Source organism: Bos indicus x Bos taurus, chromosome X, assembly GCF_003369695.1.
Source record: "Bos indicus x Bos taurus breed Angus x Brahman F1 hybrid chromosome X, Bos_hybrid_MaternalHap_v2.0, whole genome shotgun sequence".
Taxonomy (NCBI): Eukaryota; Metazoa; Chordata; class Mammalia; order Artiodactyla; family Bovidae; genus Bos; species Bos indicus x Bos taurus.
The window spans coordinates 49,605,421-49,630,267 of NC_040105.1; the positions used below are offsets into that span (position 1 = coordinate 49,605,421).

The following is a 24,847-nucleotide window of genomic DNA, read 5'->3' on the forward strand; positions in this document are numbered from 1 at the left end:
AATTAATTTAATTATCCAATCAAAAGACATAGAATGGCTGGATGGAAAAAAAAAGAAGCCACATGTATATGCTGCCTACATATCTTCATTTCAGATATAGAGATACGCAAGAGGCTAAAAGTGAAGGGATGTAAAAAGATATATCATTGCATTAGAAATTAAAAGAAAGGTGATGTAGGTATGTTCATATCAGACAAAGAAGACTTTAAAACACGGACTGTAGTAAAAGACCAAAAAGGGCATAAATGAGTAAATCAAAAAATAAGATATGGCATTTTAATGTACCCAATACAGGAACACCACAATATATAAAGCAAGTATTAATTAACAGACCTAAAGGGAGAATTTGACATATACTAGTATAAGGAAACTCTAACATCAATATACCAACAGAAGGAGATTTTTTTTTTTTTAATTTTCATTGGAGGCTAAACTACTTCAGTATTCTATCCTTGAGAACCCCATGAATAGTATGAAAAGGCAAAATGATAGGATACTGAAAGAGGAACTCCCCAGGTCAGTAGGTGCCCAATATGCTACTGGAGATCAGTGGAGAAATAACTCCAGAAAGAATGAAGGGATGGAGCCAAAGCAAAAACAATACCCAGTTGTGGATGTGACTGGTGATAGAAGCAAGGTCCAATGCTGTAAAGAACAATATTGCATAGGAACCTGGAATGTCAGGTCCATGAATCAAGGCAAATTGGAAGTGGTCAAACAAGACATGTCAAGAGTGAATGTCGACATTCTAGGAATCAGCACACTAAAATGGACTGGAATGGGTGAATTTAACTCAGATGACGATTATATCTACAACTGCAGGCAGGAATCCTTCAGAAGAAATGGAGTAGCCATTATAGTCAACAAGAGAGTTCGAAATGCAGTACTTGGATGCAATCTCAAAAATGACAGAATAATCTCTGCTAGGGGCTGGTGCACTGGGATGACCCAGAGGAATGGGATGGGGAGGGAGGTGAGAGGGGGTTTCAGGATAGGGAACACATGTGCACCCATGGTGGATTTGTGTTGATGTATGGCAAAACCAATACAATATTGTAAAGTAATTAGCCTCCAATTAAAATAAATTTATATTAAAAAAAAAACAAAGTGAGGGTAAATATTTTTATATTAGACAAAATAGACTTTTAGCCCAAAATGGTAACAGGAAACAAAAAGATCATTATATGATGATAAAGGAGTCAGAAAATAATTGCAAATAAAACAACTGACAAAGGATTAATCTCTAGAATATATAAGCAGCTCATATAGCTCACTCCAGTACTCTTGCCTGGAAACCCCATGGATGGCGGAGCCTGGTGTGCTGCCGTCTACGGGGTCGCACAGAGTTGGATATGACTGAAGCGACTTAGCAGCAGCAGAAGAAGCAACTTAGATGTCCATCGACAGATGAATGGATAACGAAGTCATAGTACATATATAAAATGGAATATTACTCAGCCGTAAAAAAATGCATTTGAGTCAGTTCTAATGAGGAGGATGAACCTAGAGCATATTATACAGAATGAAGTAAGTCATAAAGAGAAAAACAGATATCATATATTAACACACATATATATAGAAATCTAGAAAGATGGTACTGATTAACCTATATGCAGTGCAGCAATGGAAATAGAGACATAGTAAACAGACTTGTGGACACAGTGTGGGAAGGAGAAGATGGCATAAATTGGGAGAGTAGCACTGAAGCATATACATTACTATGTGCAAAACTGATAGTCAGTGGGAATTTGCTGTATGACACAGGGAGTTCAAATCTGGTGCTGTGTGACAACATAGAGGGGTGGGATGGGGTGGGAGGTGGGAGGGAGGTTCATGAGGGAGGGTCCATATGTACACCTATGGTTGATTCATGTTAATCTATGGTAGAAACCAACACAATATTATACAGCAAGTATCTTCCAGTTGAAAATAAAAATTTTAAAATCATTAACATCTCCACACACAACATGGACCAACAACATTTGTTAAGCGAATAGTAACAGATCTGAAGGAAGAAATACAAAACAATACAATCATAGAAACTTCAATACCCCGAAGTCAGCAATGGATACATCATCCAGACAGAAAATATAAAAGGAAAAAATGCACTTGAATGCTACATTAATCTAAATGAAACTGACAGAAATTTATAGAACATTCCATCCAACAGCATCAGAATACACATTCTTCTAAAGAGCAGACAACAAATCCTTCAAAGTAGATCATAATGACAGGACATGAAAAGGGTGTTAGTAAATTCAAGAAGTGTAAAATCATAGCAAGTATCTTTCTGACCACAGTGGTGTGAAACTAGAGATCAACAATAGGACAGATGAAATATCTACAAATATGTGGACGATAACTAAATGACAAAACTCTCAAACAACCAGTGAAAAAGTCAAAAGGGAAATTAAACAGTATATTAAATGAAAATGGAAACACAGCATACCAAAACAAGTCAGTTCTGAAAAGAAAATTTAGTGCTAAATGCACATATTAAGAAATTAGAAAGAAAATAACTAATTTTACACCTCTAAGAACTAGAAAAAAAAGAAAAAATTATTGACAACGTTAGCAGATGAAAGGAAGTAATCAAGATCAGAGTGGAAATAAATGAAATAGATCAGAAAAACAATAGAAAAGACTAACAAGATAAATAAAACTGACAATACTTTTTGGTAAACTAACAAAGAAAGAAAAAAGATGCAAATAAAATTAGAATGAAAGAGGAGATATTAGAATTGATACTACAGAAATACATACGATTATAAGAGATTACTATGAACATTTATACATCAATAAGTTAGATAACCTAGAGGAAATGGACAAGTTCCTACAAACACACAACCTACCAAGACTAAATCTGGAAGAAATAGAAAAGCTGACCAGATCAATAATGAGTAAGGAAACCAGTCATCAAAAACCTCCCAACATAGAAAATCCTATGATTAGATATCTTCACTGATGGATTTTACCAAACATTTAAAGATTAACACCAACCTTTCTATCAGTTCAGTTCAGTTCAGTCGCTCAGTCATGTCTGACTCTTTGCGACCCCATGAACCACAGCATGCCAGGCCTCCTTGTCCATCACCAACTCCCGGGGTCCACCCAAACCCATGTCAATCGAGTCAGTGACGCCATCCAACCATCTCATCCTCTGCGGTCCCCTTCTCCTCCTGTCCTCAATCTTTCCCAACATCAGGGTCTTTTCAAATGAGTCAGTTTTTCTCATCAGGTGGCCAAAGTATTGGAGTTTCAGCTTCAACATCAGTCCTTCCAATGAATACCCAAGACTGACCTCCTCTAAGATGGATTGATTGGATCTCCTTGCAGTCCAGGGGACTCTCAAGAGTCTTCTCCAACACTACACTTCAAAAGCATCAATTCTTCGGTCCTCAGCTTTCTTTATAGTCCAACTCTCACATCCATACATGACCATTGGAAAAACCATAGCCTTGACTGGACGGACCTTTGTTGGCAAAGTAATGTCTCTACTTTTTAATATGCTGTCTAGGTTGGTCATAACTTTCCTTCCAAGGAGTAAGTGTCTTTTAATTTCATGGCTGCAGTCACCATCTGCAGTGATTTTGGAGCCCAGAAAAATAGTCAGCCACTCTTTCCACTGTTTCCCCATGTATCTGCCATGAAGTGATGGGACCGGATGCCATGATCTTAGTTTTCTGAATGTTGCACTTTAAGCCAACTTTTCACTCTCCTCTTTCACTTTCATCAAGAGGCTCTCTAGTTCCTCTTCACTTTCTGTCATAAGGGTGGTGTCATCTGCATATCTGAGGTTATTGATATTTCTCCCAGCAGTCTTGATTCCAGCTGTGCTTCTTCCAGCCCAGCGTTTTTCATGATGTACTCTGCATATAAGTTAAATAAGCAGGGTGATGATATACAGCCTTGACATTCTCCTTTTCCTATTTGGAACCAGTCTGTTGTTCCATGTCCAGTTCTAACTGTTGCTTCCTGACCTGCATACAAATTTCTCAAGAGGCAGGTCAGGTGGTCTGGTATGCCCATCTCTTTCAGAATTTTCCACAGTTGATTGTGATCCACACAGTCAAAGGCTTTGGCATAGTCAATAAAGCAGAAATAGATGTTTTTCTGGAACTCTCTTGCTTTTTCAATGATCCAGCAGATGTTGGCAATTTGATCTCTGGTTCCTCTGCCTTTTCTAAAACCAGCTTGAACATCTGGAAGTTCACGGTTCATGTATTGCTGAAGCCTGCCTTGGAGAATTTTAAGCATTACTTTACTAGTATGTGAGATGAGCGTAACTGTGTGGTAGTTTGAGCATTCTTTAGCATTGCCTTTCTTTGGGATACTTTCTATAAGATTGAATAGCAGGAAACACTTCCAAACTCATTTTTACAAGGTGAACATTACCCAGACACAAAAACAAGATTAAGAATACTGTAGAAGAAAAATATAGATCAATATCCCAGATGAATACAGATGCAAAAATTCTCAACCAAATATTAGCAAACTGAATTTAAGAGCACATTAAAAGAATAATATACTATGACCAAGTACAATTTATCCCTGGGGTGTAATGATGTTTCAACATACACAAATCAATAAAAGTGATATACCACATTAATAAAATGAAATAAAAATCATAGGATTATCTCAATTGATGCAGAAAAAGTATTCACACAAAAAGGCACCATTTCATGATAAAAAAAATCCTTGACAGATCGGGTATATAAGGAATGTACCTTAAAAACTTTATATGACACACCCACAGGTTACATGGTGCCCAACAGTGAAAAGTTTAAAGTTTTTCCTCTAAGATCAGGAACATGGAAAGCACACCCATTCTCACTAGTGTTATTCAATATACTACTAGAAGTCCTAGCTAGAGCAATTAGGCAAGACAAAGAAATATAAAGCATCTTAATCAGAAAGGAAGAAGCAAAATTGTCATTACTTGCAGATGATATGATCTTATATATAGAAAATCTCAAAGGTTCAACCAAAAAATGTTGGAACTAATCAAATTCAATAAAAAGCAGGCTGTAAAATAAACATCCTCATTTTAAGTCACTAACTACTTAGTCAGTTATATGACCTAATGTATGACACTTATTTTTGTTTCAATTTCTTCATCTGTACAGTTCCTTCATTTATACAATTTAAAAATTAAGCATCTAACAGAAAAAAAAATCCTGAAATCTGTTGCACTTCTATACACTAAAAATAAAATATCTGAAAAAGAAAGGAGGAAATCTTTCACATTTACAATAGCATCAAAAGTAATAAAATGCTTAGGAATAAATTTAACCAAGGATGTGAATGATCTATATAACAAGAACAAGATTTTGTTGAAAGAAATCAAAGATGACACAAGCAAATGGAAAGATATCCCATGTTGATGAATTGGAAGAATTAATATTGTTAAAATATCCTCATCTACCCAAAGCCGTTTATAAATTCAAAGCAATTCCAGTGTCATTTTTCTCAGAAATAGATCATAAAATCCCAACGTTTGTATACAGCTCCAAAAGACTCCAAATAACCAAAACAATCATGAGAAAGAACAAAGAAGTAAGTCATCACACATCCTGGTTTCAAACTATAGTACAAATCTATAGTAATTAAGACAGTATGGTACTGGCATAAAAATAGACACACAAACCAATGGAACAGAAGAGAGAGCCCAGAAATTAATCTCCACCTATATGGTCAACTAATATTTGGCGAGGGAGCCAAGAACACTCAGTAGGGAAAGGGTAGTCTCTTCAACAAATGGTGTTGCAAAAACTAGATAACCACATGCACAAATATGAAATCAGGTCCCTATATTACACCACTCACAAAGATCATTTGGCCATAACATTTGTTAACTCATCTTATGACACATGAAGAATCAAATTTCTGCTCTAATCTAAACGATGTTCTTCCCTGTTTAGGAAAAATACTAGGGAAATGGTTTGGTTTAGGAGAATCTTGGCTTAAAACTTTATTAATGACTTGGTCATTCCTACTGTCAATTTTGATCACATCTATAGCTCTCTATAAATGGACATACACAATGCACATGCAAGGTAAAATTGCACTAAGTACTACTGGACAACTTGGAATTGACTGCTAGTTCTTGCCAGACATCTTACTAACATATCCTACTAAAAGGAAAAAAAAAAAAAAAAAAACCAGGCCATTAAGACCCAACATTGAGGGACATGATGGATCAGAGGCAGATAAGCAACCACTCTGGCATTGAGGAACCAACTATTTTATCACCTAGTGCTTTCTAACAAATAATTAATTATCAAAAGGGGGAAATTGATGAAATAAAATTTATATTCTATGGCAAAGCAAGAAAAACTTTGAAAATAATATTTTTCTTTGCCCATTCAGGTCTCCTTCCTTCCCTTTACTGGGTATTGTGCATCTGCATTAACCAGACCTCCTGAGGAGATAATATTCCTTCTTAATCTCATAAAGAGTCACAAATCCTGAGGACACAATCTTCCTTCTTATTCTTATAAGGGGCCACAATGACCCATGATCTGCCGATCCACTTTGTATGTGTAGATCTGGATTGTTTAAACTGTCAGTACATCATTTGACATATAAACTTTTGTCTCAAAAACTTATATAACTGTACTTTGACCTCTAATGGGTGGAACAGTCCTGAGAACTTTCTGAAAGACTGTCTCCCAGGTAATAATCTTCAGGTTGGCTCAAATAAAATTTTCCATTTCTTTCTTAGATCGACTAATTTTTTTTCATTGACACTTGAAAACTCTTACTATCCTTCAAGAGTCAAACATCACCTCCTCTACCAAGACTTCTTTGACTTCTTTACCCCAAATGCCACCAACATCCTTTCTACTCATGTTAACAATCTGCCCACTTGTCAATTTTCCAATTCCTCCCTCCTGAATTTATTCAACATTTCTCTAACCTGTGCCCTTACCCAAAAAAATGGGTATAACCCTACTGGGAATTTAAGTGAGACACATGCAAAGCTTAGTGTGGTCCCTAGCATATGGTAAGTGATCGACCAGTACTAGATGTTAGCTAGAACTTTGTCTGTCTCCCAGCTAACCTCCAGGGCAAGGCTGAGGTCTTATATTTGTGTATTCCCATTCTGTAGCACAGAGCTATCCACATAGAGGGCTTCCAAGGCATGTATGTTGAGTAAGTGAGTGAGATTAATGAATCAGTTTTGCTTCCTCCTTTCAAAACTATCTGCTTTATATAAGTAGAAATGGTTAATATATAGAGTCAGGTTTAAATAACCTACAGCAGAAAAGGACTCTGAACCCTGTTGAGTATTTTCTGCTCTACTACCATACCATCACTGATCAGCAAAAGTGCCCCAAGCCCATGGTCCTATTATAAAGATCAGCTTTCCAAGAACATAATACAGGCTATCTTATCTCATTATCCGGTGACATTAGCTGGATAATAATATTCTTTGAGTCCTGTCTGTTTCCCTGAGACACTATGGAGGGAGAAAACTGACTTTGCAGCTTCTCCAGAAGCTACTTTGGTCCTATCTATATTATCACCAATGAGTCGGTGATGGCATCATTGACTCAACGGACATGAGTCTGAACAAACTCTGAGAGACAATGAATGACAGGGAAGCCTGGCCTGCTGTAGTAAATAGTGTCACAAAGAGACATGACTGAGCAACTGAACAACAACAAATATTATCACCAAAGGAAAAGAGTTCTCTAACCTCACTTTTCCATAACTCTACTCCATTCCCCTCCAACCCACATTAAATTGATACTCATTACCTGCCTTTTGTTATATGACTATTCCTGCTTAGAATATCTTTTCCCCTTAACTCTGGCTATTCAGATCTTACCTATACTTCAAAGCTTCACAGAAAAAATGAATTGGGTATCATGCTCTGTTATGTTTATCAAAAAGAGAAGAATGGAGTGGAAGGAAAGGTGGAGGTGGAGTAGTACATGTTGTAAGAGGAGAAAGAACACACGGAATTCCTGATAGCATGAACAAAGACATGATGTTTGTGAAAGATCATGGCATATTCGAGAAGTAGCTGTTAGCTTAATGTAACTCCTGTGATAAGGAAGTCACAGGCAATAAACATGAAAGGTAGGTTGAAGACAAATTTTGAAGTGTCTTACTAAAAGGCAAGGATTTAATCCTGTAAGTGAAGGGGAGTCTGAATAATTCTAAACATAGGATTGTCAAGATAAAAACATGTATTTTATAAATATCCTAAAGTGTAGAATACACTGGAAATTATATTACTTTGCTAGGACTGCCACATCAAAGTACTAAAAAACAGGGGATTTAACAACAAAAATGTATTGTCTCACAGTTCTGAAGGCTGTAACTCTGAAACCAAAGTGACACCAGTTTTGGTTCCTCCTGAGGGTTCTCAGAGAAGAATCTGTTCTAGGCCTCTCTCCTTGTCTTATAGATGACTGTCTTCTCTCTGTGTCTCTCCAGATCATCTTTCCTCTATGAGTCTTTATGTCCAAATTTCCCCTTTTCATAAGGATACCACTCATATTGGATTAGGGCCTGTCTTAACTACCTCATTTTAACTTGATTACCTCTGTAAATACCCGTCTCCAAATACAGTCACATTCTATGGTACCAGAAATTAGGAATCCAATATATTTTGAGGGACATAATTCAACATATAACAAAGGTCACAGAGATTGCTGCTGCTGCTGCTGCTAAGTCGCTTTAGTCGTGTCCGACTCTTGCGACCCCATAGACGGCAGCCTACCAGGCTCCCCCATCCCTGGGATTCTCCAGGCAAGAGCACTGGAGTGGGTTGCCATTTCCTTCTCCAATGCATGAAAGTGAAAAGTGAAAGTGAAGTCGCTTAGGCGTGTCTGACTCTAAGCGACCCCATGGACTTCAGCCCACCAGGCTCCTCCACCCGTGGGATTTTCCAAGCAAGAGTACTGGAGTGGGGTGCCATTGCCTTCTCTGGTCACAGAGATTAGAGGCAGATAAAACAACAGTAAGGGGCTATGTTAATAGGCTAGGTCATACATGATGAAAAATTATGCAAAGACACTACAAGTAGGAATGCAGAGGATACAAAGATTTAAGAAGAAGAATCTAGAAGCTATAGAGAAGAAAGAGTCATAGATGACCCTAGGCTTTATTGCTGCTGCTGCTAAGTCATTTCAGTCGTGTCCGACTCTGTGTGACCCCATAGACGGCAGCCCACCAGGCTCCGCCGTCCCTGGGATTCTCCAGGCAAGAGCACTGGAGTGGGTTGCCATTTCCTTCTCCAATGCATGAAAGTGAAAAGTGAAAGGGAAGTCGCTCAGTCGTGTCCGACTCTTAGCAACCCATTGCTAGGCTTTTATTGTTTTGGTTGATTATGTGACTGTTGATCAAGGAGAGAAACTGGAGTCAAGGAGTTTGCTGATGAATTCAATTTTAAACATATTAACTGTAGAGGTGTCAAGTTAAGATGGCTGATTAACAGACAAATGGATGCATGTGGGATAAGAAAAAGCATTCAGTTGGAGATAGAGATTGTCGTATAGGCTATATAAATGGCTGTTGAAATTCTTAAGTGGATGAGATGACCTAAATAAGGAATACAGATTAGCAAGATAAGAGAATAAAAAGAGCAATCAGAGAGGTTCGTGGAAATCCATGGTAGAGTATTATCACAGAAGACATGAAAGGGGAGGCTTTAAAGATGGAAGGAAAGTACAACAACCTTAAATGTAGTAAAGCCAAGTATGTTGAAAACCTAGAGAGAGAGTACATGACATGACATTTAGGAGATCTTCAGGTAACTCTTGTGAGAGCAGTTTCAATAATGATCTAAATGGAAACTGTCAAAAAATAGGGTGGTAATTTGAGTAAGGGCTGTTAAATAAAGATTGACTTAGGAAATAAATGTGTTTGCAAGCTAAAGACTAGGCAGTAAAGCATAATAATCAAGGTGTAGACTTTATAGACCTGGGTTCAAATCTCACATCTGCTCTTTCCAAGTTGTATAAACTTGAGCAAGTTGCTTGATTTTTCTGTCCCAATTTCCCTAACTGAAAAATTGGGAATACAACAGTACCTACTACATAGGATTATGGTGAACAATATATGAATTGATAAATGCAAAGTGTTCAATAGAGGGCTTGGCACAGATTAGGTATTCAATAGGGCTTCCCTGATAGTTCAGTTGGTAAAGAATCCACCTGCAGTGCAGGAGACCCCAGCTCTATTCCTGGGTTGAGACGATCCACTGGAGAAGGGATAGGCTACCCACTCCAGTATTCCTGGGCTTCCCTTGTGACTCAGGTAGTAAAGAATCTGCCTGCAATGCAGGAGACCTGGGTTCGATCCCTGAACTGGGAAGATCCCCTGGAGAAGGGAAAGGGTTACCCACTCCAGTATTCTGGCCTAGAGAATTCCATGGACTGCATAGTCCATGGGGTTGCAAAGAGTCGACACAACTGAGCAACTTTCACTTGCACTTTCAGGTATTCAATAAATGTTATCTATATTAGGTAGGAATGGTTGGATGGGTGGAAGAACCAAAGAAAAAGGAATTGAAGAAAACAAAGCTGATGGAACAACTTTTCAGAAGGTATGGGAGAGAATGAATCCTCTTTAACTTACTGGCTCTGTGTCCTTTGGTAAGGCACTTTACATTCCTGTGCCACAGTTTCCTATTCTGTAGAATGTAAATGATAATATTGCTTACCTCACAAGGTTATTGTGAGGATTAAATGAAATGATACATGAAACACACTTCCCTACTGGGAAGAACTTGAGGAGAAGAATAGTATATAATCTACGTGAAATTATGTGTGCCAGCGAGACTGAAATTAAAAAAAAATAAAGCATTCAAGTGAATAATTTTCACAATTTCATGCTAGAGTAAAACAGTGCTATACAATCTTGTGAATGTTTTCTTAACAAGGTTAAGCATTCTTCTAGTGCTAATAAATTTATTGTGATTTTTTTAATTATGCTGAAAATATTTTTTGTACTTCAGTAGTTTCAAATATGTTTGAAATCTTTTTCAGATAATTGTTATGAAACAATGGCTAGTATAAAATTAAATTAGTTACATGAATTCAGCAATAAGCTTACTAATTTTTTCAAATCATAATATCATAAATTCAAATATCAAAATCATAAAATCATAATCTATCTTGATTGTGTTAAGATGAACAACTGAAGATTTATCCTTACAAGAGTAGAATTTTAAATATAATAATTGTTGATTATTTATCTTCTTTAAAAATGACTCCCTATCTCACTCGGAACAAAATCCAAAGTATTTACAAGGTCCTATAAGATCTGGCCAGAGAAGGCAATGGCAACCCACTCCAGTACTCTTGCCTGGAAAATCCCATGGATGGAGGAGCCTGGTAGGCTGCAGTCTATGGGGTCGCTAAGAGTCGAACATGACTAAGCGACTTCACTTTCACTTTTCACTGTCATGCATTGGAGGAGGAAATGGCAACCCACTCCAGTGTTCTTGCCTGGAGAATCCCAGGGACGGGGGTGGGGGGGGGGGTGGGGGGGTGGCTGGTGGGCTGCCCTCTATGGGATCGCACAGAGTCGGACAAGACTGAAGCGACTTAGCAGCAGCAGCAGCATAAGATCTGGCACTTCTCTGTCTCTCTAAAATCATGTGCTACCACTCTCCTCTTCACTCCAGTGATGCTGGCTTTGCTATTCTTTGAACACGTCAAGCCTTTGAAATTCTATTTTCTCTGTCAAGAATACTCTTCCCTTGGGTATTCTCATGGCTAGTTCTCTCACTTTATTCATATATATTCTTTAAAATCATCATATCAGAGAAGCCCTCCTTGACTGTTCATTAAATAGCTCTCCCCAGTCCCTCTGCTATCTTATTCAACGCCCCCTCCCCTCAAAAAAACCCATCCACTAACATACCCTCATTAGAATACAGTCTCCAAAAAGGCAAGGGACTTGTCTTGCAGACTCTCCAGAGTCTTGTGCAGTGATGGCACAGAGTAGGTTCTCAGTAAGTATTTGCTGAATTAATTAATGAATGAATCTCATAACACAATGTACTTTCCTATTGACACCTTTGTCTTTCATATGTCCTTATCCTTGAACGCTGAGAAAAAACCAGGAAGGAACTCAGACCAAAGTAAATGTAGGCATAGGCTATACTAGTCTAAGCAAGAACAGCCTAGGCTACCAGATTCCAGAAGAGGAGTTGGGGGATTGAAACTACTGCTTGTGACATAGAGAGAGAGAGAGAGGACAAAGTGTTCTTTCTGCAATTATTTCTTATGAAGCCCTTTTGCCTCTGTGTAGACAGAAACTGTCTGCAAGCCCAGAAAGCAGAATGAATGACAACAAACTAATTTCTCTGGAAAAGTCACTTGAAACCTTTGTACTGCTGCTAAGTCGCTTCAGTTGTGTCCGACTCTGTGCAATCCAGAGACAACAGCCCACCAGGCTCCCCCATCCCTGGGATTCTCCAGGCAAAAACACTGGAGTGGGTTGCCATTTCCTAATGCTATTGCCATTACTTTTGTACTGCTTGCCTATAATAACTGTTAGTGGGTTCACAAAATTTTCACTGTCTTAGGAAGAGATTAACCATATTTCATCAACCATATTTTATGACAGCTATATCCTGCATCTAGAAACTCTCTCAAAGAAAAACCAACATGAACACAAAGGGACAATCAAATATTAAAATGGAAGCACAGCAATACCTAACATATTCCATGCTTATCAAATTTAGAAGGTTGGCTGTGGAGTCAGCACACAGTTTCTTCCCACTCTCCATGCCAGGGTGTGGGTAGCAGATTTTAGTGTGAGTGACAAGTACAAGTGGCTCTTGACTCTAGAGCAGGACTGTACTCCCAATGGTAAAAGTAGCCAGGAGGGTTCCAGTTGAATTAATGTTTCCTTTGTTTTTAGGACCCCATAGACCAGTGACTTAGCAGCAGCAGCAGACAAGTGACTTTATAGAGAAAGAACACTGAGGCTTTCTTTTTTATCTGAATCCAGTGGATTCAATGTCATGGCCATTCAGAATAAGGTCATTTTGGGGTTTAGAAAACCAATTGAGAAAAGAAGGGATGGAGGAAGGTGCTTTAATAAATGGTGCCAAGAAACCTAAAACCAGTCCATGCCCTTAATGGGAGTTGACACTGGGGATGCACTGAAACCTAGCACATTAAAAAAGAGAGGGTCTCTGCCTTGTATTTAATACCAGAGATAGCTGAACTGGTAAACTGCAGAGTGCTAGAAGCTATGGCATTCCATTGACCAAATAGAAATGCGTAGATACACACAGACAATTCATACCTTAAAAAAAAAAAAAAAAGACATCCAGAGTAAAATATTAGACCTAAAACCTCAAACAACATATTTTATTATCTTTGACATGCAGGATATCATTAGGCTCCATCCAGACCTGCCATCCTCCTTAAGCAGAAACATAAGAAAAATAAACTTGGAAGAGATGCCACTGATCTGTATGAGGCCTTCTAACAAGTTTCCACCACACTAGTTCTTTTATTTAACAGCAGAAGGGAGCTGGTAAAGCCCTCCTGCCCAAGACAATCTTCCAGGTTGGACATGGACATGGGAATAACAGATCAGTCAAGGTAGCCTTTAGCTTCCCTATTGAAACATCCTGCCCTTCTCTCTTTGCATGCCATTTTGACTTGAGTTCCTATCTCTTTCAGCTGAATCTCCCAATCACTTGGGTTAGGGCATATGGATGCTTGGTACTAAAGACAAGACAATAAAGATGAATAATGGGAACCTTCACGTGACACATGCTTGATAAATGCTGAAATCAAATTCAACATTCGACTCTAGAAAGAAACCTTGGCCACCAATCTGTTAATAAAGGAGTCAGTGACATCACTCTACATTGTCCTGACATATTACAGACATTCAGCAGTGGGATTAGTCACAGACAATGAACCTAGCTTTTGATAAATATTTGTAAAATAAATTATTTTTTCAAATCTTGATAAATTTTCCTCTTGAGCTAAAACTGCAAGGCCAGTTGACTCTGCAGTTAACTAATGTACAACTTGGCAGCATAGCCCAGGATGCGCCTCCTGAGAATCAACTGGATATTAGAACAAGTTTGGAGGCTGGTATAAGGAGGAAAAACTTGCCTCTCCGTACAAATTCCCCCAACACACCTTGTGTCATAGTAAAGATGAGTCAATGCCATCCTTTTCGAAATCGAATTTTCAGTATTTCCCACATCAGAACTGGTGCACTGCCGCTTTAAGAAGCTGGGCAAGATGGAGCCCTCCCAACTCACAGCTAGAAGCTTTAAGCAGCCAGATAACACTGTGGATTGTGACAAAAATAAAAAAAATGCCTGGAGGGGTAAGTCGAGGCTCTAAGGGCAGGAGAGGAAATCAAGGCTGTAATCAAACAACCAGCAAACTCTGAGCTTCCTATCCGGTGGATGGCAGCTCCTCTAGGCTTTAAAGCGCCACCCCTCCTCCGTTCCCCTCCCCTTCTTACCCCACCCTACCCGGTCCAACCCTCTGTGTCCTCCTTGAAAGAGTCTCCTTCGGTAAGGTGGCTCTTTGCCGCCCAGAGAATACCCCAGTGAGGGCAGCAAAAGGAAGGGGAGAGGGGGGGTAAACAAAATGAAAGGGACTTACTTTCGGATTCTGCGCCTCCAAAGGCATCCTCTGCTCCCAGCCCCGGGCCAGGCCGATGGGGCGGGGCCGGGGTTGAGGTGGTGGACCGGGGGTCTTCACTCACTCGTACTACAAATCTAATTCAGTGGAGTTAGGAAAGGGCACCGACTAGGGCCGGTGTACAGCAGGTTTTAATTATCTCAAAAGGAGATAGAAAGGTCTGAGAGAGTTGATCAGGGTAGGAATGGAGGTGAGCTCTAAAACCCTCCTGTCCTCCCTTTCTGGCTAGCTTCCCCCTGGTATTAGCGATTTCAGGGGCTACGGTTTTCTTTTTTCTTCCTTTTGGTTTCTCCCAGCTGCCTGTCCCAGACCCCACCCAGCGGCTCCACCCCATCCACTGCTACACATTCTGTCAATCACCAGCCCCTTTAAAGCTGCACCGCACAACTTGGGTTTTCATCTCTCTTTGGCGGGCAGACAGAATCACGGGGTTCGTGGCATTTCCAACAATACCTCCGACCTCTCTGTTGAGTTTAGGTAGCTGCTGTTAGTTGCTAGTGGCGGCCTTCTCTCACCCTCTGCCCTGAAGCTTGCACAGTCGGCTCCACCCAAGCTCCTTCCGGCGGGCCAGACCACCAAACCCCACCCCATCTCTTTTCTTTACTTTGTTTCTAGTTTAAAAAAAAAAAAAATGGTTCTCTAGGCTTCCAGATCGCCAAGAAGGTTCCTGCAGCGCCCTCCTTGGCGCCGCCCAATCTCATAGTTTCTGTACTGAAGTGTCTACAGAAGATTTCTTGTGCCTGGGGACTCTCCGTTTTGCCTGGCCCAATGTGCTCAGTCTTCTCTATCTCATCTGTGTAAATCTCCAGGTTTATGAATACAATCAGAAGGGAGAAGGCGGGGATTCCCCAAAATGTGCTTCATTGCTCTTAGCCAAAAGGAGCGCCCCACTCCATAATTAGGCTGCTCAAAGTTGGAGGAGGACCCTGAGGTCCCATCCACAGGTATTAGTGGAACTCTAGAATGACCCATCAGAAATCATGTTTAATGTCTTTCTCCCTTCCGGTTAATGGGAACATCTGGTTGTTCAGGCCAAAAAGCAGAGACAATACTTTGCCAACAAAGGTGCATCTAGTCAAAGCTATGGTTTTTCCAGTAGTCATGTATGGATGTGAGAGTTGGACTATAAAGAAAGCTGAGTGCCAAAGAATTGATGTTTTTGAACTGTGGTGTTGAAGAAGACTCTTCAGAGTCCCTTGGTCAGCAAGGAGATACAACCAGTCCATCCTAAAGGAAATCAGTCCTGAATATTCATTGGAAGGACTGATGTTGAAGCTGAAACTCCAATACTTTAGTCACCTGATGTGAAGAACTGACTCATTGGAAAAGATCCTGATGCTGGGAAAGATTGAAGGAGGGAAGAGAAGGGGACAACAGAGGATAAGATGGTTGGATGGCATCACCAACTCAATGGACATGAGTTTGACTAAACTCCGGGAGTTGGTGATGGACAGGGAGGCCTGATGTGCTACAGTCCATGGGGTCACAAAGAGTCAGACACAACTGAGCTACTGAACTGAACTGAACTGAATCCTTAAATCTTTTTCTTTTGTGCTTCATATCCAGTTCTTCAATAAATCCTGTTGGCCATTCTTTAAAATTTGTCCAAAATGGCTCGCCATTTCCTGGTCCCATGCATGCATGCTAAGTCACTTCACTTGTGACCCATTCTTTCCGACCCCATGGACTGTAGTCCTCCAAGCTCCTCTGTCCATGGGATTCTCCAGACAAGAATACTGGAGGGGTTGCCATGCCCTCCTCCAGGGAATCTTCCCCACCTAGGGATCCAGCCCACCTCTTGTATCTCCTGCATTGACAGTCAGATTATTTACCACTAGCACCATCTAGGAAGCCCTTCCTGGTCCCAGACACCACCATCAATATATCCAGCCCCTGCCTACCTCTTTGATGTGATTTATAAAAACATTGTATACTCTCCTCTAGCAACACTGGGGTTGGATGGCATCACCGACTTAATGGACATGAGTTTGAGCAAGCTCCAGGAGGTGGTGGAGGACAGAGAAGCCTGGAATGCTGCAGTCCATGGGGTTGCAAAGAATCAGGCATGACTGGGTGGCTGAACAGAACAGCAACAGCAACACTGATCTCCTTTTTATACCCATATGCTAGGATCTGTCTGACCTGAGGAACTTTGTACTTCCTTTTCTTTCTACCTGGTTCTACCCATGGTGGGCCTCTATATCCTTCAGAATTCAGGAAAGAGAGATTAAAGTAAGTCGGATGGCCCAGGCATTCTCTGTGACCTTATCCCTTCCCTTTTTATTTTTATCACAACACTGATCACAGTTTAAAACAATATTATATGTATGTTTGCTTCTGTGGTAAAATGTATTTCCCACTAGAGTATAAGCTCAGTAAGAACAGGGACTCCATCTATTTTGTTCTCTGCTCTGTCCTCAGCATACTGAACAGTGGCTGCCATATAGTGGGGGATCAATTAATATTTGTTGAAAGAATGATTGAAGGCAGATTCTTCTTGCATCTACCTGAATGTTATCTTGTTTTTAAACAACAAACAAAAAAGACAGCAAAGAGAAGTGAACCTGGTTACGAAACACTGGCCCCATGTATTCCTTCTTAGAACATCTGGATACCTTGTCTCTGAGCAGAGTTAGCCATGGTTGGAGCAGTAGTAGTGTGCTTTTGGGTTGGCCTTTAGAGTTTGCAGCTGATTGCTGGGGGTTGAGTTCAGTGTTCTTAGTTTTGTCATGTCAGTGCTAGACAGCATAGTTCTTGAGGGCCTGACTCATTTAAATTAATAGAATTTTTGTCTCTAAATGTGTTCCTTTTTTGGAGTCAAACTATCTATATGTTCTGTCATACCCCCCAAGTATGTAGTAAAACTCATTGGATTCCCACTACTTCCCAATGAAGTTGTTGTTGTTCAGTTGCTCAGTCGTGTCTGACTCTTCGTGACCACATGGACCACAGCACGCCAGGCTTCCTTGTCCTTTAACATCTCCCAGAGTTTGCTCAAACTCACATCCATTGAGTCGGTGATACCATCCAACAATCTCATCCTCTGTTGTCCCCTTCTCCTCCTGACTTCAATCATTCCCAGTGTCAGGGTATCTTCCAATGAGTTCACTCTTCACATCAGGTGGCCAAAGTATTAGAGCCTCAGCTTCATCATCAGTCCTTCCAATGAATATTCAGGGTTGATTTCCTTTAGGACCTACTGGTATGATCTCCATGCTTTCCCAGGAACTCTCAAGAGTCTTCTCCAGCACCACATTTCAAAGGCATCAGCTCTTTGGTGCTCAGCCTTTTGTTTTGTCTAGCTCTCATATCCATACATGACTACTGGAAAAACTATAACTTTGATGATACAGACCTTTGTAGACAAAGTAATGTCTCTGCTTTTTAATATGCAGTCTAAGTCTGTGATTGCTTTTCTTCCAAGGAACAAGTGTCTTATAATTTCATGGTTGCAGTCACCAACCACAGTGATTTGGAAGCTGAAGAAGTAAAGTCTCTCATCATTTCCATTTTTCCCCATCTATTTGACATGAAGTGATGAGAGCAGATGCCATGAGCTTTGTTTTTTGAATGTCGAGTTTTAAGCCACCTTTTTCACTCTCCTCTTTCACCTTAATCAGGAGGCTCTTTAGTTCTTGTTCTCTTTCTGCAATAAGGGGAGTGTCATCTGTATATCAAGGTTACTGATATTTCTCCCAGCAATCTTGATTCCAGCTTGTGCTTCATCCAGCCCAGCATTTCACATGATGTACTCTGCATATAAGTTAAATAAGCAGGGTGACAATATATATACAGTTTTGACGTACTCCTTTCCCAGTTTTGAACCAGTCCATTGTTCCAGGTCCGCTTCTAACTGTTGCTTCTTGACCTGCACACAGATTTATCAGGAGGCAGGTAAGGTGGTATGGTCATCCTGTCTCTTGAAAAAATTTCCACAGTTTTTTGTGGTACACACACACAGTCAAAGGCTTCATCGTTGTTAATGAAGCAGAAGTAGATGTTTATCTGCATTCTCTTGCTTTCTCTATGATCCAATGAATGTTGGCAATTTTATCTCTCTGTCATTCCTAAATCAAGCTTGTACATCTGGAAGTTCTTAGTTCACATACTGTTGAAGGTTAGCTTGAAGGATATTGAGGGTTACTTTGCTAGCATGTCTTGAAGTGAGTGCAATTGTGTGGTAGTTTGAACATTCTTTGGCATTGTCCTTCTTTGGGACTGGAATGAAAACTGAACTTTTCCAGTCCTGTAGCCATTGCTGAGTTTTCCAAATTTGTTGGCATACTGAGTGCAGCACTTTCACAGCATCATAATTTAGGATTTAAAATAGCTCAGCTGGAATTCCATCACCTCCACTAGTTTTATTCAGTGATGCTTCCTAAGGCCCACATGACTTCGCATCCAGGATGTCTGGCTCTAGGTGAGTGATCACACAATCGTAGATCTCTGGGTCATTAAGATCTTTTTTGTAGTTCTTCTATATATTCTTGCTAGCTCTTAATATCTTCTGATTCTGTTAGGTCCATACCATTTCTGTCCTTTATTGTGCCTATCTTTGCATGAAATGTTCCCCTGGTATCTCTCATTTTCTTTAAGAGATTTCTAGTCTTTCCCATTCTGTTGTTTTCCTCTATTTATTTGCTTTGTTCACTTAGGAAGGCTTTCATATCTCTCCTTGCTGTTCTTTGAAACGCTGCATTCAGATAGATATATCTCTCCTTTTCTCCTCCCCTTTTTGCTTCTCTTCTTTTCTCAGCTATTTGTAAGGCCTCCTCAGACAACTATTTTGCCTTTTTGTATTACTTTCTCTTGGATATGGTTGTGATCACTGCCTCCTGTACAATGTTGCAAACCTTCTTCCACAGTTCTTCAAGCACACTGTGTATCAGATCTAATCCCTTGAATCTGTTTGTCACTTTCACTGTATAATCATAAGGGATTTGATTTAGGTCATACATGAATGGGAATCATCATGCAAAATGCCAGACTGGATGAAGCACAAACTGGAATCAAGATTGCTGGGAGAAATATCAAAAACCTCAAATATGCAGATGATGCCACCTTATGGCAAAAATTGAAGAGAAACTAAAGAGCCTCTTGATGAAAGTGAAAGAGGAGAGTGAAAAAACTGGCTTCTCACTCAACATTCAGAAAACAAAGATCATGACATCCGGTCCCTCACTTCATGGCAAATAGACGGGGAAACAACAGAAACAGTGGCAGACTATATTTTCTTGGGCTCCAAAATCACTGCAGATTGTGGCTGCAGCCATGAAATTAAAAGACACTTGCTCCTTGGAAAAAAAAAAACTATGACAAACTGAAACATCATTTTAAAAAGCAGAGATATTACTTTGCCAACAAAGATCCATATAGTCAAAGCTATGGTTTTTCCAGTAATCATGTATGGATGTGAGATTTGGACCATAAAGAAAGCTTAACACCGAAGAATTGATGCTTTTGAACTGTGGTGTTGGAGAAGACTCTTGAGAGTCCCGCGGATGACAAGGAGATCAAACCAGTCAATCCTGAAGGAAATCAATCCTGCATATTGATTGGAAGGACTGATCCTGAAGCTGAAACTCCAATACTTTGGCCACCTGATGCAAAGAGCCAACTCATTAGAAAAAGCCCTCATGCTGGGAAAGACTGAAGGCAGGAAGAGAAGGGAACGACAGAGGATGAGATGGTTGGTGGCATCACTGATTCAATGGACATGAGTTTGAGCAAGCTCTTGGAGATTGTGAAGGACAGGGAAGCCTGGCATGCTGCAGTTATGGCATTGCAAAGAATCAGACAAGACTTAGCAACTGAACAACAAATACCAGAATGGCCTACTGGTTTTGCCTACTTTCTTCAATTTTAGTCTGAATTTTTCAATCTGAGCCAGTCAGCTCTCAACCTTGTTTTTGCTAACTGTATAGAGCTTCTCCATTTTGGCCTCAAATAATATAATCAATCTCATTTCACTATTGACCATATGGTGAGTCATCTCTTGTGTTGTTGGAAGAGGTTGTTTGCCTGACCAGTGCATACTCTTGGCAAAGCTCTGTTTGCCTTTGTCCTGTTTCATCTTGTACACCAAGGCCAGACTTGCTTGTTTCTCCAGGTATCTCTTGACTTCCTACTTTTGCATTCCAGTCCCCTATGATGAAAAAGACATCTCTTTTTAGTGTTAGTTCTAGAAGGTCTTGTAGTTCTTCACAGAACCGTTCAACTTCAGCTTCTTTGGCATTAGTGATTGGGGCATAGACTGGGATTACTGTATTATTGAATTGTTTGCCTTGGAGATAAACAGAGATCATTCTATTGTTTTTGAGACTGCACCCAAGTACTGTATTTTGGACTCTTTTGTTGACTATAAGGGCTATTTTGTTTCTTCTGAGGGATTCTTACCCACAGCAGTAGATATAATGGTCATCTGAATTAAATTCACTCTTTCCATTCCATTTTGGTTCACTGATTCCTAAAATGTCATTGTTCACCCTTGCCTCCTCCTGTTTGACCACTTCAATTTACCTTGATTCATGGAACTAAGATTCTAGGTTTCTATGCAATACCGTTCTTTACAGCATTGGACTTTAATTTCACCACCAGACACGTCCACAACTAGGCATTGTTTCTGCTTTGGTTCAGCCTCATAATTTCTTCCATAACTATTTCTCCACTCTTCCCTAGTACCATATTGGTCACCTACCAAAGTGAGGGCTTCGTCTTTCAGTGTCATGTCTTTTTGCCTTTTCATACTGTTCTTGGGTTTCTCAAGGCAAGAATGCTGAAGTGGTTTGCCATTCCCTTCTCCAGTGGACCACTTTTTTTTTTTTTTTTCCCCGAACTCTCCACCATGACCTATCCATCCTGGGTGGCCCTACATGGCATGGCTCATAGTTTCATCGAGTTAGGCAAGGTTGTGGTCCACATGATCAGTTTGGTTAGTTTTCTGTGATTGTAATTTTCATTCTGTCTGCACTCTGACAGGTGAGGATAAGAGGCTTATGCAAGCTTCCTAATGGAAGGGACTGGCTATGGGGAAAATTAGGTCTTTCTCTGGTGGACAAGGCCATGCTCAGTAAGTCTTTAATCCAATTTTCTGCTTATAGGTGGGCTTATATTTCCTTCTTATATTTTGGCCTGAGGCCTCCATCAAAAGGACTCATGACAGCAGGCTTGGGCTCCCAGGACTGTTGTCGTCAGTGCCCCTGAACCCATGGCAGGCCACTGTTGACCCATGCCTATGCTGGAGACTCCCAAGCATACACAGGCACATCCGGCTCAGTCTCTTGTGGTGTCACTGATCCTTTCTTCTGGGTTCTGGTGCATGCAAGGTTTTTGCACACAAGTCTCTATTTCCCCAGTCATGTGGAAGTTCTGTAATCAAATCCTTCTGACCTAAAAATCAGATTCCTTGGGGATACTCAGTCCCTTTGCTGGACCCCCAGGATTGGAAGTCTGTGTGGGACCTAGATTTTTCACAGCAGCGTGAGAACTTCTTTGGCATAATTGTTCTACAGTTTGTGAGTCATCCCCCTGCCCCACCCCAGTGGCTGTATAGTGAAGCTAATGTCAATCTCCTTCAAAAGGACTTATGCCATATGCTGTTCCTCCCAGGACCTGCCTCCTGAGAAACCTGCATGCATGTCAAAAGCATGCAGTCAGACCCAGACATGGATCAACACACTGGTTCAAAATTGAGAAAAGAGTACGTCAAGGCTGTTATTGTGACCTTGCTTATTTAACTTATATGTAGAGTACATCATGTAAAATGTTGGGCTGGATGAAGCACAAGCTGAAATCAAGATTGCCAGGAGAAATATCAATAACCTCAAATAGGCAGATGACATCACCCTTATGGCAGAAAGCAAAGAGGAAATAAAGAGCCTCTTGATTAATGTGAAAGAGGAGAGTGAAAAATCTGGCTTAACTCAACATTCAAAAAACGAAGATCATGGCATCTGGTCCCATCACTTCATAACAAATAGATGGGGAAACAATGGAAACTGACAGACTTTAGTTTCTTTATCTCCAAAATTACTGGAGATGGTGACTGCAGCCATGAAATTAAAAAATGCTTGCTCCTTGGAAGAAAAGCTATGACCAACCTAGACAGCATATTAAAAAGCAGAGACATTACTTTGCCTACAAAGGTGCATATAGTTAAAGCTATGGTTTTTTCAGTAGTCATGAATGGATGTGAGAGATGGATCATAAAGAAGGCTGAGAGCTGAAGAATTGATGCTTTTGAACTGTGGTGTTGGAGAAGACTCTTGAGAGTCCCTTGTACTACAAGAAGATCAAACCAGCCAATTCTAAAGGAAATCAACCTTGAATATTCATTGGAAGGACAGATGCTGAAGCTGAAGCTCCAAATCCTTGGCCACCTGATATGAGAGCTGACTCATTAAAAAAGACTCTGATGCTTGGAAAGAGTAAAGGCAGGAGGAAAAGGGCATGACAGAGGATGGTATCATTGGACGACATCACAGACTCAATGAACATGACTTTGAGCAAGCTCCAGGAGATGGTGAAGGACAGGGAAGCCTGGTGTGCTATAGTCATGGGGTCGCAAAGAGACATGACTGAGCAAATGAACAACATTAATATTAGCTGTGGGCTTGTCATTATGGTCTTTATTATGTTGAGATACATGTCTTCTATGCTTAACTTGTTGAGACGTTTTTTCATGATGTGTGTATGTGTTTGTGTGTTAGTTGTTCAGTCGTATGCAACTCTTTGTGACCCCATGGACTGAAGCCTGCCAGACTTCTCTGTCCATGGAATTCTCCAGGCAAGAATACTGGAATGGGTTGCCACTTCCTTCTCCAAGGGAACTTCCTGACCCAGGGATCAAACCTGAGTCTCCTGCATTGCTGGTGGATTCTTTACCATTTGAGACAATAGGGAAGCCCTTTTATCACTATAAGATGTTGAACATTTTTCCTGCATCTATTGAGATGATCATATGATTTTTATTCTTTATTCTGTTAACATGATATATAACAGTTAGTGGCTATATATATATATGTTGAAACATTCTCACATCCCAGTGCTAAACACCATGATATATTATCCTTTTTTATATTAATATTTTAAATGCTTATTTATTAATATTTGTCTATGCCAAGTCTTAGGTGTGGCATGTGGGCTTAGTTCCTCTGCAGAATGTGGGATCTTCCTGGACCAGGGATTGAACCCAAGTTGCCTGCATTGGAAGGCAGATTCTTAACCACTGAACCACTAGGGAAGTCTTTATTAATCTTTGTATGTGTGTTTACTTTTTTAATTATTAAATTTTTTTTTTAATTGGGAAATACTTACTTGGGAAATGTTGTGATGGCCTTTGCCATACATCAAGATGAATCGGCCATAGGCATACATGTGTTTCTTCCTTCCTGAACCTGTCTCCCACCTCCCTCTAGACCCAATCCTCCAGGTTGTCACAGAGCCCCAGCTTTGGGTTTCCTGCATCATATATCAAAACCTCACGGGCTATCTGTTTTACATATGGAAGTGTATATGTGTAAATGCTATTCTCTCAAATCATCTCATTCTTTACATCTCCCACTGGATCCAGAAGTCTGTTATTTGTATCTGTGTCTCCTTTGATGCCTGGCACATAGGATTATCATTACTTTCTTTCTAGATTCCATATATATTCATTATTATGTGATAGTTATCTTTATCTTTCAGATTTACATCACTCTGTATGATAAGATCTAGGTTGATCTACCTCATTAGAACTGACTCAAATATGTTCCCCTGTGTAATATTCCATTGTAACCATGTACCACACTTCCTTATCTATTAATCTGCCAATGGACATCTAGGTTGCTTCCATGTCCTAAGTTTGTGAACAGTGCTGCAGTGAACACTGGGGTACATGTGACTTTTTCAACTCTGTTGAAATTTCCTCGGGGAATATTCCCAGCAGTGGGATTGCTGGGTCATATGACAGTTATATTCCCAGTTTTTTAAGAATCACCACATTTTCTCCATAGTGGCTGTACCAGTTTGCATCCCCACCAACAGTGTAAGAGGGTTCCTTTCCTCCATACCCTCTCATGCATATATTGTTTGTAGACTTTTTGATAATGGCCATTCTGACAGGTGTGAGATGATACTTCATTGTAATTTTGATTTGCATTTCTCTAATAATGAGTGATGTTGAGCATCTTGTCATGTGTATATTAGCCATCTTTATG

At 40.1% G+C, this 24,847-nt stretch overlaps 1 protein-coding gene across 1 annotated transcript in view; it reads right to left on the bottom strand.

Annotated features, from left to right (window-relative positions):
- Window positions 1–15,228, bottom strand: part of KLF8 (Kruppel like factor 8) — a 347,022-nt gene extending 331,794 nt beyond the window's left edge. Inside the window, 1 exon segment of the mRNA XM_027534127.1 lies at window positions 14,610–15,228. The gene's annotated coding sequence lies outside the window, so the exon portion shown is untranslated.
- Window positions 15,229–24,847: the final 9,619 nt, after the last annotated feature.